The sequence below is a fragment of the Chelonoidis abingdonii genome, chromosome 3 (assembly GCF_003597395.2).
Source record: "Chelonoidis abingdonii isolate Lonesome George chromosome 3, CheloAbing_2.0, whole genome shotgun sequence".
Classification (NCBI taxonomy): Eukaryota; Metazoa; Chordata; order Testudines; family Testudinidae; genus Chelonoidis; species Chelonoidis abingdonii.
In genome coordinates, this window is record NC_133771.1 from 69,784,602 (window position 1) to 69,797,173 (window position 12,572).

The following is a 12,572-nucleotide window of genomic DNA, read 5'->3' on the forward strand; positions in this document are numbered from 1 at the left end:
GCGATTAACCTGGGACTGGCCCTGCCGCTCTCGTCCCACCCGTATTGGACGGGAAGCGCTGCCCCCTAGTGCCCACAGTGGGACTGGCAGCAGCTGTACAGGCGGCCCTGGCAGAGTTCTCCTCTCAGCCTGAGCAGCTAGAGAGAAGTCAGACCAGCAGCCCCCCAGCTCGCTGCTCCTCTTCTCGCTGGCACTCACACACCCGCACTACCTCTCCCTTTCCTCTTCCCGCTCCTTTGCCTTTTTGCGCCCCTCGGTCCCCTCCCGTTTGGCAGCTGGCTCCCTTTTCCGGCAGAGACTGGGATCAGATTACTCTGCGGTTCCTCGACCCATTGCTACTTCCCAAGTGGATGTAAAAGGCTTCCAAAAACCTAACTCGCTGTAGAAAGCTCCATCAGCTGCTGGGCTGCACCCGCTGCTGCTGCAATGCCCTGCTCCTAGGGCTGCTACAGAACTAGGAGACCCTGGGAGGTTCTGCTTGGAGGGATCTGGCTTTGGGAGACTTGAGCTGAAATCAGCAAGGAGAGGACATGTCACTTTAACAGCAAAACAGATCGTGAGGCTGTGATGAAAGCAGCGCGACTCAAGCCAGCGGAAGCCTTGAAGAGCCTTGGTTTTCGAAGGTGAGTAACGCGCAGGGTGTGTAATATCAAGTAGGTTACTGTAAAAAAATGTATCTCGGATCGTGGCTTAAACAGTTGATACAGCAGCATTGTGTAATCAGGCAGCGTTGGGGGGTGTGCTGGTTGTCTGACAGCTGGAGAGCCTTCAGCACAAGACATTTCCCTTGCTATAAAGTTCCTTGTGTTCTTAGCCCTATGCTTTGATTTGTGAGGCGGGATCCGTGGAATTTATCTGGCAACTAAAACTCAACCGAGAAAATGCTACTGAAAGTGTGAAAGCTTCTCACTGGCAGGGAGGGAGGCTCCATGTGCTAACAGGTTTTGTCTTTTCCACCTCCAAAGTCGGTGGTCCTGTGAGATGGGAGGTGTGAGGAGACTGCACTTCGATCATGCGGAATTTGTAACACCCCTAACCGAAAAGAGTCGCCTAACACAAAGTTAAGGAGAACACTGAGGTCCTCTTAAATGAGTCACTCAGCCATGAAGCAATGGAATGTCATGTCAGTTTTACCTTGCAAGAACACTCAAGGGCACATGTGTTAAGGACGGCTTGTCAGCCTGGGTAATTATAGTTGAACAGCGCCACTGTCATCTTGCTGCATTTTGAGGGAATGGTTAGAAGATTGTTGAATATAAGGTTGCTAGAAGTTGTGAAAATAATGTGTTGGAAAAAGAAAGAGAACAATGAATAAATATATCTGAATACTAAACTAACACACATTTCTTATATTGTACTCATACTATATATTTATCGAATATAGTTTATACATAGGATTTCAGAGACAACACAGACACTTCTGTATGGAATGGGCACAAAACCAGATAATAGCTAAAAGTAATACAAGATGGAAAAACACACAAAAAGTCCTGCATATTGAATTTTGCTCCAAGCAGTACAAATGGCTTTGTTTATTATTCTCACCAAGGGGTTCGGAAAGAGACGGCAGGAGAGGATAATAATGGCATAGCTAATGGCCACCCCTTTGAAGCACTGTGAAATTCTCTAGCTTTGCATCCATTCAGCGGCTGCAAAATACTACTTTGGTCACAAACTACAGGGGACAAGCCATCAGTCCACTGTTAGCCAGCAGGCAGCATTGCAATTTCCTTTGAGCTGTTTTTATTCCATTTTGTTTTCTGGTGGTGCTTGCCTATTCTTATACCTAGAAGAAGTGATTATTCAATAAGATAAATAAGTGGCAGTTTTCCTTTAATTGAGCATCCCTACCAGCATAGGGGCCAAGACAACAAAAGTGAAATAGCTGAATGGTGTGCCGCAGGTGAAAATACTGATACCATTGCTCTAAGTACACCTCTACCTCGATATAACGCTGTCCTCAGGAGCCAAAACATCTTACTCTGTTATAGGTGAAACCGCATTATATCAAACTTGATTTGATCCGCCAGGGCACGCAGCCCCGCCTCCCTAGAGCGCTGCTTTACCGCGTTATATCCAAATTCGTGTTATATCGGGTAGCATTATATCAGGGTAGACATGTACTTTCTGAGCCCTATCATCCACTTGAGCCATGAAGGAATATGAAGATGAAGAATGACATGCAAAAATGGTCCAAAATCTGTTAAGTCCAAAGGCCCAAAATGAACATCATCCCCCACTTCCTCAGACACTCTGGGGATCATTTCATGGTAGCACAGAATGGGGCAGAAGGGAAACTATGGATTTAGCGGGACATGGATATATATGGCAGAATCTGGACTGGCAACTATTTGTTTTACATTCAATATTGCCACTCCTGTATTCACAAATCATGAGTCAGACTCCAAAAATCATGAGTTTTTTAAGATAATACATTTTGGTTTCTTTTTATTCATCTTCTGGTTTTTGAGCCCCTAGGGTTCACATTTTCAATCTTTTCTGACACATTTAAAAAAGAAAGCTGAGATTATCATGTAGTCACATGACTCCAGGAGCTGGGGCTTTAAAAAAAACACACCAAGTATCACAAGACTGACAATGAAATCATGAGAACTGGCAACACTATACATCATCCTATGACAAATCCACAGGGAAATACTTCATGCCTCAATATGTATCTTAAGTACATGCTTAACATTAAGCATGTGTTTAAGTCCCATTGACCTCAATAGGTCTGCTCACATGCCTGAAGTTGAGCATACACTTAAGTGCTTTGCCTAACCAGGTCCTAAATCCTAATCCTATAAGCATTAATTTCTACTCCACACATTCAGAAGCTCTTGACAAACTAAAGACCAGGCACATATGAGACAGTATTGCCAGCCTGGCTGCATACAGAGCAGTACTGATCTATGTTCTAGGAACTGGCATGAAGCAGCAAACCATCAACATAGACACTGGATTTTCCTTGCAGATCTTAGGACACATGAGGGTGTGGAGGACCATGCTCCTGACCGCTCCCTGGGAAGGAAAACATTATCTCCATCCCCACTACTACAGGATTTCTTGCTGCCAACAAGCAAAGCCAGTAAATTGTCTCCTGCAGTTTTTCCTACATGATCTATCCCAGTAGATCTCTTATTTCGTAAAATTAATCTTCACAGTATACAAATACCAGTCATAAATTAATGTCAACAATCTAAATACCTGACAGCTAATTTTAAAGGGACATTATCAAAGCTGACAGGTCCAAAAGGTAACATGTATTTCTAAATCTCCTGATTCTGGAAAGGAAGCTATGAGCCCCTCTAAAATTAAAATTGGAACGTTATTAAACTGACTTCTATTTTCCACTCACCAACAATATATCTGGGATCCAGAATACATCTGTGACCCCTTCCAAGTCTCACCCCACTTTTCCCAGCTGCTCCATTTTGGGGAGTGGACAAGATATTAAAAATCAGAAATACTGCCTACTGAAACAAAAAAAATCTAATTTAAAGCATTTCACAGAGTTAAAAAAAAATCCAAGTTAGAAATAAAAGCAGTTCAGCCATATAGAAATGTCATCTGTATAAAAATTCCCTTCTCAGAAGGGATTTGGACATTTAAATGGTCAAGATACTCACTGAAACAAATTCACTATTGGCATTAGTGTGTGCAACTTTTTCATTCAGGGACCACATCTTCTTAGTGTCTGTAAGGGTCTCGTACACATTTGGGTACTTGTAACAGGATAGTCTTCTGCTGTCCTACCCTGTTAACACATGTCAGAAGAAACCTGCACAAAGCTGCTGAAATGTTGATTACTGACTCGTGGCAAGTGCAGCTCCATCCTCTCACAGAGGAGGGGAAGTCCCGGATGGAAATCCTAGGGCCAGCTCAGAAAGGAAGTTCAGGCTGAGGTTTATATTGTGTTATTGTTTTTGCATTCCCGATGAAACCAAAATCCAGGAAGGGAGCAAGTTCAGACACTGACTCAGGGGAAAGACTAGGGACTCAGTCCATTCACAGCAGTATATTAATAGCAAGAAATATTTTATTATGCCAATAGTGAATTTGGCCAACTACGTCCCTCCTACCCACTTCACAGCTGCCATACGTGATTCTGGGTTTGCTCCTGCATGCTTGTGCATTCAGAATGTCCACTGGAGCCAATAGGTATTTTGACAGCTCTAAAAATACTGAGGCAAACTATTAGTGTATCTTTAAAGGCAGCTCTAAAAATGCTAGATTGAATTATTAGTGCATCACTGGAAGAGGAATATGCTATTGCTAATTATATCTTCCCTAACTCTAATTGCTTAGCTTTCCTTACATAGCTATTTTTATAGATCCATTGGTAAGATTATTAACTTGGCTTTTTAAATACACTGAACATCTTCTCTTATAATTTGAGGAGTTTAGATGTATGTGGGCCTAAGCTCCTTCAGGTCTATTCAGATTTGAAGATCTTATTGCACACACTTCCATTGACAAGCTCATTTTCCCTCGATTGCAAAGATCTGATACAAACTACATGTCCTGGCATTTAGTAGACCAATATACATCCCTCACATGTACCTTCATTGATGTGATATATTTTAGACCAGGTGACGTCAATCCTGCCTTCCCCTGCCCTACATCTGTGAGCATAGAGGCCCACGACCACTTCTTGTTCCACTGAGCAACATGATGTTGAGATTCAAAACAGGGAGCCCACAAACCCTCTTTTTCACAGAGTGCCAGGGGGTTTGCATGTACTCAGCTTATAGGAACTAGAAAGGAAGGTAAGTGGAGGAAGTAGGAGGGGCCAGCACACCTGTAATTATGTGGCATTGGAGTTTATACTCCAAACCCTATTGTAATGAAAGCATAAAAAGAGAGTTTAAAATGAGTTTGTGTTATCTCATTTTTTTAACGTGCAGTGCAGCTTCATTTTACCTGTTCTCCTTTGGTTTCTAGTGAAATGCATGTTCTAACCAGCTATTTTATATGAGGTTCCTGTAAGATTAAGAGCCAAGGTAAAATAGTCCTATCAGAGCTAGACTTGTAGCCAAGAGTCTTCTCAGCAACACCATGGCAGGGAATGATTTTAATACAAGGGTGGCATTTACAGTAATAAAATTTCCATACTTTCATATCTGAGCTTTTGTTTTGCAGCTAGGCACACAATGGGCATTATACTAGGAAAACCAAAAGATATTATAGGTGTCACCTTAAAACCATTATATATTGTGTGCATATGATATCTGTTCTTAAAGAAAGGCTGTGTATATTTAACCCCAAGCAGATGTTGCTACCAAAGCCTGTCTTCAGTCTATTATATATGTTCTCTTGGAAATTGAATTTTACATTGATAAGCACTACCATCAATAAGCAAGTCATGCAAGTAATTTTTATTTTGGGCATCTTAAGCAGATTGTGCATAAGCTGTCAGTGCAATACAAAGTCACATTTTATGTATTGGCCTTTGAAGAACCTTACTAGCTAGTACAGCTATAGCAACAAGTTTTCATTCTGGGCTAGATACTAGATACTATCTTAAGCTATTGGCGGGAAGAAGAAAGCTTCTATGTACATTATGGCTATATATGTATCACAGGATAAATTAATGCTGCATGAACTTTAAAGTGATACTGCAAATGTATAGGCTTAAAGTTTCATTTACTTTGGAATTGCTAGAGTCTGATAGGGAAAGGCCACTGGATTTTAGGGGTCAGTTGATTTCAAAAGAGATTTGGGATGTGCAAGGAATGCAGGATTGGACCCTAAATAGCTAGGGCCAGATTCTCCCAGGATCCATGGGAGCCTAAGTCCATTATTTTGGAGGCCCTATATACTGGCAGCCTCCTCTTTCCCCAGCAGTGTAGTTCCATTAAGCCATGCTGCCAAGAACTCCTCCTTAGCTGTGATGGCTCTGAGGGAGCAGAAGAGAACTCAGTGGAAAAGATAATACAGCCTTCTGCCTGAAAGAACATGATGAAGCTGGAGGTGGGACAATGTGCATGTCCCCTCTCCTCTGACCTGACTCTACCCCTTTCTTCTGATGGAGCCTGAACCTTACCGAAAGCTGTCTGCAGGGAGTGAGGGGGATGAGAAGAGGAATGGATGGGGCTTTAGCAGCCTCTTCTGCAGAGAGGAGGCCGGGTACACACATAGAGGACCCCTTCATGCAGAGATCAGAATGAGCACAAAAATGCCGCTTTCATGGATTTCCATGCCATTTCAGAGAAGCTGCCAAAACTGCCACTAGATTTAGGGGGGAGGCCTTAAAAACACATTTCTTTGTACCCCTTCTTCTGGCTCCTTAGCAGCTCAATGCTATTCACTGCAGAATTTAGACAGGCATTTCCACAAGTTTCTCCAAAGTGCTCGCTCTTCTGAAAATGGGTTATCCAGCTATTCAGAGCTACTGTAGGATTGGTAGTTAACAGTTCTCCCTCAGGAAGTGGTGTCTGGAGGAGACCACAAACAGGTAGAAGCCTCCAGAGGAGCAGTAGAGGGCACAACTACCAGCTGCAGAGGGCACTTCTCCAAAAACAGCTCTGTAATCACCTCCCATTGCTCAGTGGGGCAGGGGGAAACAAGCCCACAGTTCCACACTACCCAGACACCCCCCACGAGGTCACTGAGCAGTGCTGGCAGCACCTTCCTTGTGCTCAGGTTGTTCATGCTGTGGGTGAACATAGCAATAGCCCACTCAGGCCGGCATCAGCTAAGGCACTTGATACTTCAGTCAAGGTAAGGTGTGCTCCACTACTTCTTGTCAATAGTTGGCTTCTTGACACAATCATGGAATTCAACTAAAACCTCTCTCACTGAAACAGTGGGAAGCACTCATTGTAAACAGGTACCCATAAGAAATGAACAGAATCAATTCCCTCTCCTGTGGCCACACTCTCTCCTTAAAACCCAGCATGACAGATTATCCAGCCCATTGTAACATATTCCCATGATCTGTGAATGCTAACTCCAATTCGTATGCTAGTTTTTGCTCTAGAAATGTTGCCACTGTTTCCCCTAACTCCCACCAGGAGAGAAACAAACACTGAAAACACAGACACTTGAGAGATGAATGGAATCATTCAGGTGCTGAAGTGGTGACAAAATGAAGACTTGTTCCTAACCAAAAAACACAAAAACAAACAAACAAACAAAAAACCCAACTAATGAGCAGTTTTCAGATGTTCCATTTGGTAGCAGCATTAGTATCAATTATCCTCCTTTGGTAATATTACATCCTTTAATAAGGTTCAGTAATGTCGACATTTCTCAATACTAATCTGACAAGCAAAGGCCTCTTCAAAAGCATTGTCTTACTGCATCAAGATTTCTAACATTTCAGGCTGTCGATTACTGACTGATATGTCGTGCAGACTTCGGCACCTGACAATTCCACTAATCTCAAGTGTCTGTATGTCAACAATTTCTCTTTTGGTGGGAGTCTGGGATAAAAGCAACAATGTTTCCAGAGCTAAAAGGTATCATAATGTATCTTAAAGTCCTCAGGTCAGAGGAACATGTCAAAGTGTGCCGGATAATCTGTGATGTTGGGTTTTAAGGAGCAAGCATAGCTGCAGGCAATTTAATTCATTTTCAGTAAAGAATTAACACTGCGTCTGCATCAACACTGCTACTGCTTCAGGTCAGAGCCACTGTTCTAAACACTGAACTGCCATCCTCTTTATTTCCAAAGGTGTAAGATTGTCATTTCAGTATACTATGGTGCAAAGTCTGCTGGTTTTATAAGATCTGAGTTGTAATCCTAGCACAAACTTCTTTGGACATTTAACAAGACCTAACACTTTCTGGGTCATTTGGTTTTCCCTTTGCTGAGATAGGCTCTTGCCAGCTTCTTTATGGTGCCCTTCATGGTATGAGCTCACAACCTCTGATGCCCTTGATCAGTTATTAAAACCCTTGCTTCGCTTCTGACTCAGCCTCTTCTGAGCTCCAAGTTCAGTTCCTTAACGGATCCTCCCAACTGAATTGTGCCCAGTTTAACAGCCTCCAGCTGAGATTTACAAAGCTGACTAGAGGACTTGGGCACAAAAACATGTGTCTAAATCTCTGAAATGGCTTTGAAAATCCAGTCTCCACACGCAACTCTAGTGATTTTAAAGAAATTCATAGAATCATAGGACTGGAAGAGACCTTGAGAGGTCATCTAGTCCAGTCCTCTGCACTCATGGCATAAAATAAAAGCAGATTTTTAGTGGCACATTGCAGATGAGAACACGAACAGAACAAAATAAAGTCTGAGTAAGCATAACTATATTTACTCAGTGGGTCTTTATGTAGCCCTCTCCTGGAGCAGCCCTCCTCTCCAAGCTTGGTAGAGTCTACTTGCTCCTTTGTGGCTCTGTGCCCCATCCTGGCAGCAGTGGGCTTTAGGCTCATTGTTTTCCTGGGGCTGATGGCAGGTGTTACTCTTTGCTCACTGGCAATTGGAACTAAACAGGATTTTTAGTGTGTGCTACCTCCACCTAGTGGCCAGATTTACAAAGGTATTTATGTGCCTGAAGACACTGTACATAGATGCCTGGGGTGGGATTTTCAAAAGCACCTAAATGAGATAGGCACTTAACTCCCATTGAAATCAAAGAGAGTTAGGCACCTTAACTACTCAGGTGATTTTTTAAATCCCTACAGGCACCATCTGCAGCTCTAGGCATCTAAATATCTTTGTAAATCTGGCCCTTTCTTCTGTCTCAGGCAACTGAGCAGACAGATCTTTGAGGCCCTTCTCTTCTTTGGTATCTCCAAAGTACCAGGCACTACACTACTACCCCTTTCTCAGATGAAAATATGGAGGCTAAATTATGTTGCTCCTATTGAAATTAACCATTGATTTCAATGGGAGCAGAATCAGGTTGATGATAAGCACTTTTGAATACCCCAACAAATGGGAATAATGTGCATCATCTTAAAATTCACTCCACCTACGCGCTCCTTCTAAATAACTTGTGATGGACAGCACCAGTGCAGATTGCCAGCTCTTAAGCCAAATAACGCCCTGCTGTGCAATGCAGTACAGAGCCTGTATGGGTTCTGTGGTTGATGGAATTGAAAAACTGTGCTACCTGGTAAAGTTCTCAGGACAGTATAACATATATTTTAAAAGGTTACAAAATCCTGCATTTTTGCAGAAAGTCTGGATGATTGAAGGCCTAGTAGGCTGGCACTGTAATCCTGCAGGAGACAAACATCTGATGTAACATCATCCTCACACTACATGTCGAGGAGTCATTCAAAGTGTGAGCTGCTGCTACACAATGGGCTTGAATGGCACAGAAAGAAATAGAAAGATGCATTTAAAATCAATTACGTGCTGAATGCCCCTTCCGATCTGAATGTAATTTTGAGCTTGGTAAGGTTTGTGCGGGGGAGTTACTGAAACATTTTCAAGTCACCTTTAAGAAAGGCTGAAATACCCTGCAATTTACTTTACAAGCTTTTTAGAGTAATCTGCGTCTCCTTTATCCTGTCACACCGATCATTTGGTGTGATGATAGGCAATGGAAAAACGTCAGATGCTCCCAATAAAAAACAGCTTTCATGTGATGCACAAAGATGAAATTCAATTCATTCAAGATGTAATTAAAATAGGTCTTGAAAAATAGGTTCAGAGTGTCTGATCATCTGGGATCTACCACTACATCTCCTGAAGGACATACAAACAAGATTGTAAGGTGTTTGGGGAAGGGATCATTTTTTTGTGTCTTTATGCAACACATTTCCTTGCTGAATGACTAGTTCCATGACTTCACCTGGAACTACCTGCACACTACAAGCTGAGTACCTGCTTAAGCGCTTGCTGAATTGGGGCCACAGTGCAGCAAAGCTCTGACACAAAACTCAGTGAAGTCAGGGGGAGTCTTTCCATTGACATCTATGGGCTTTGGACCAGAGTCCAAGAGAATATATTAGGGCAGGAGTTGGCAACCTGCAGCACGCGTGCCAAAAGCGGCTCGCTGCTGCCAGCCGGGGTCCCAGCAGCCGCCCCCACTCAGCCTGCAGCCTGCCTGGGTGAATGGAACCCCAGGCCGGCAACGGGCTGAGTGGGGCCAGCAGCCAGGACCCCGGCTGGCAGGAGCCAGCAGATGGAACACTACACCCAGGTAGGGAAGGCTGTGCCTCCCCAAACAGCCCGCCCCCTATCTTCCCCCTCTCACTTCCCGGCCCCTGATTGCCCCCCTCAGAACCCTTCACCCATCCAAACCCCCTTGCTCCTTGTCTCCTGAACGGCCCCTTCTGGGAGCCTCCATCCCTATTCTCCCCTCTGGCACCCCACCTCCCCCATCCAAGCCCCCCCCCCGTCCTGACTGCCCTGACCCCTATCCACACCCCCAGCCCCTGACAGGCCCCCCAGGACTCCCACACCTATCCAACCACCCATGTTCCCTGTTTCCTTACCATGCCACTCAGAGCATCAGGACTGGCAGCCATAACTAGTCACTGTATGTAGCACATTCCTATGGGGAGCAATTTAATACAGTACAGTGATGCTGTATCCAATGTACTGTGGTTTTCAACAGTGTTGCTGTGGACATTCGTTGCATTTTTTCCTACAGTTACAATTGGGATGCTAGATACCAGTTGTTTTAGATCACCTTCAATGGAGATTTAATATAAGGTTTGGAACAACACCTATTAATGTAATACAATATAGGAATGGCCAAAGCTATGGCGAGCCATAATAAAATGAGAATCTGAGCAGTGTAATGGCAAAATTTGTTCTCTTTTATGTTTTGTCCCTGTACTAATTTCCCAAGTGCAACTGCACTGATAATTTTTGCTTTGATTGAGGAGAGGTATCATCCACTCACAAGATAAGAGAGCAGACAAGAAAATCCAACTGGCACTTGAATGAATCACAAAAAGGAAACCTTTCAGAATGATGTAGTCATTGATGACACCACAGTTCACATACACAGAAACAAGAAAATATGCTTGAGGAGGTTCTCAATTGTGGTCCACAGACACGAGCTCCATTCAGGTGATCAGCAGATAGTTTCCTCTAAGGTGCGTGCCTGGGAGGTGGCACACAAGAGAATGAAGGGCCACCCTCCTAATTAGTGGAACCACGCAAGTGTGGCTCCACTAATTAGGTCCCTGGACTCTGGGGAAAACGCACATGTAAGGTGAGGTGGTGGCCTTGTGGGGAATAGGGGGTAGGTGGGAGGGGACAGTGGGGTGAGAAGAGGGGGTGGGGGAAATTTAGGATGTGCAGGGCTGTGACGGCCAGAGAAAAAGGCACCTTTCCCCAGGTCCAGAGCTGCAGCTGCCGGGGAGAGACAGCCCTCATTCCCAGCCCCAGCTTGGAGGCTGCCACAGGTAGGGGAAAGAGGGAGAGACCCTCCTCCTTCCCAGCCCCAGCTCCGGGGCTGCCACGGCAGGGGAGAGACCCGCCTCATTCCCAGCTCCATCTTGGGGGCTTCCATGGCTGGGGAGAAAGGGGAGACCCCTGTTCTCCTGACTCAGCCATCCGCTCAGATCATGCTTAGTCCCACCCCCGTGGGGGTAAACAAAGAGTCCACTAAACTAAACTCAGCAAAACATAACTTTTCACCCCTAGCCAGACTCACTCCTCTGCTGTCTATTCATCCATTCCCAGGCTCTGCAGGGTTGTCCTCCTGCTCTTGCACAGAGCAGTACCTCTCAAGGCTTTCTCCCAGGTGGCCCAGCTTCAAATTCAGCAGTCCTTCTCCCCCTGGTGTCAGCGTCACTTTTCCCAATGGCCAGTAGGGGAACTCACCCCCTTCCTCTCCTCTGGGTGCCCTGTGGTGAACAGCTAAGGTCTGCTCCCCCTGACTTCTCACTGCTTCCCTGGACTTCTTCCTATCTTGGCTTTCTTTCAGGCCCTTTCCCACAGCTCCTCCCAGGGCTTACTGTACCTCTGCCTCTCCCTAGGCCTTTCCTCCAGTCTGTAGCAGTCAAGGAGGAACGGAACGGAACGGAACAGAACGGAACTTCACTTCACTTCTCTCCCTGAAGCCCCCTTTTCATCAAGGCTTCCTTCCCTTATGTTCACCACGCAGCTCCTCCCCCAGCTGGGCATTGTCTTCACTTGGGCCTGGCCCATCCTCCAGATACAAGCAGGTGCCTTCATTAAGCTCTCTAGCTCCAGCTAAGCCTTTTAGTGCCACTGTGCAGTATATACCCCCATACACCAGTACATCTGTAGCAGCTGGAATTCACACCTTAAGTTAAACTGAAAGAACTACTCAGTGTAGACAAGGCAAAACACTTGGTTTCAAAATAAGACAGGGATGGGGGCAGTCAATTTGAGATAACTCAGCAACTTATATATTTTCTCAATACATGTGACAGTGACTGTAATGATTATTTCTCTGTTAGCTCAGAGGCGAGCATATGAACTGAGACACACACCCTGAGCTTGTAGTGAATACATAACCATAGAGGGCACTGCAGAACCTCTCATATCCATTTTCCCATGTAAGCTAATCAGTTATTACAAGTACCGTACAAAATAGTCCTAAAACTTCAGCCTGGTTAATCCATGTTAGTCCAATCAATATTTCCCCAGTGGTGTGTCCCATAGCCTACTATTATGAGACTAACATAAT

General features: G+C 44.6%; 1 protein-coding gene across 1 annotated transcript in view; it reads left to right on the forward strand.

Moving 5' to 3' along the window:
• Positions 1-336: 336 nt before the first annotated feature.
• The window catches only part of HTR1E (5-hydroxytryptamine receptor 1E), a 37,205-nt gene continuing 24,969 nt past the window's right edge, over positions 337-12,572 (forward strand). The window contains exon 1 of the mRNA XM_032771851.2: positions 337-623. The gene's annotated coding sequence lies outside the window, so the exon portion shown is untranslated. The remainder of the gene's footprint in view (positions 624-12,572) is intronic.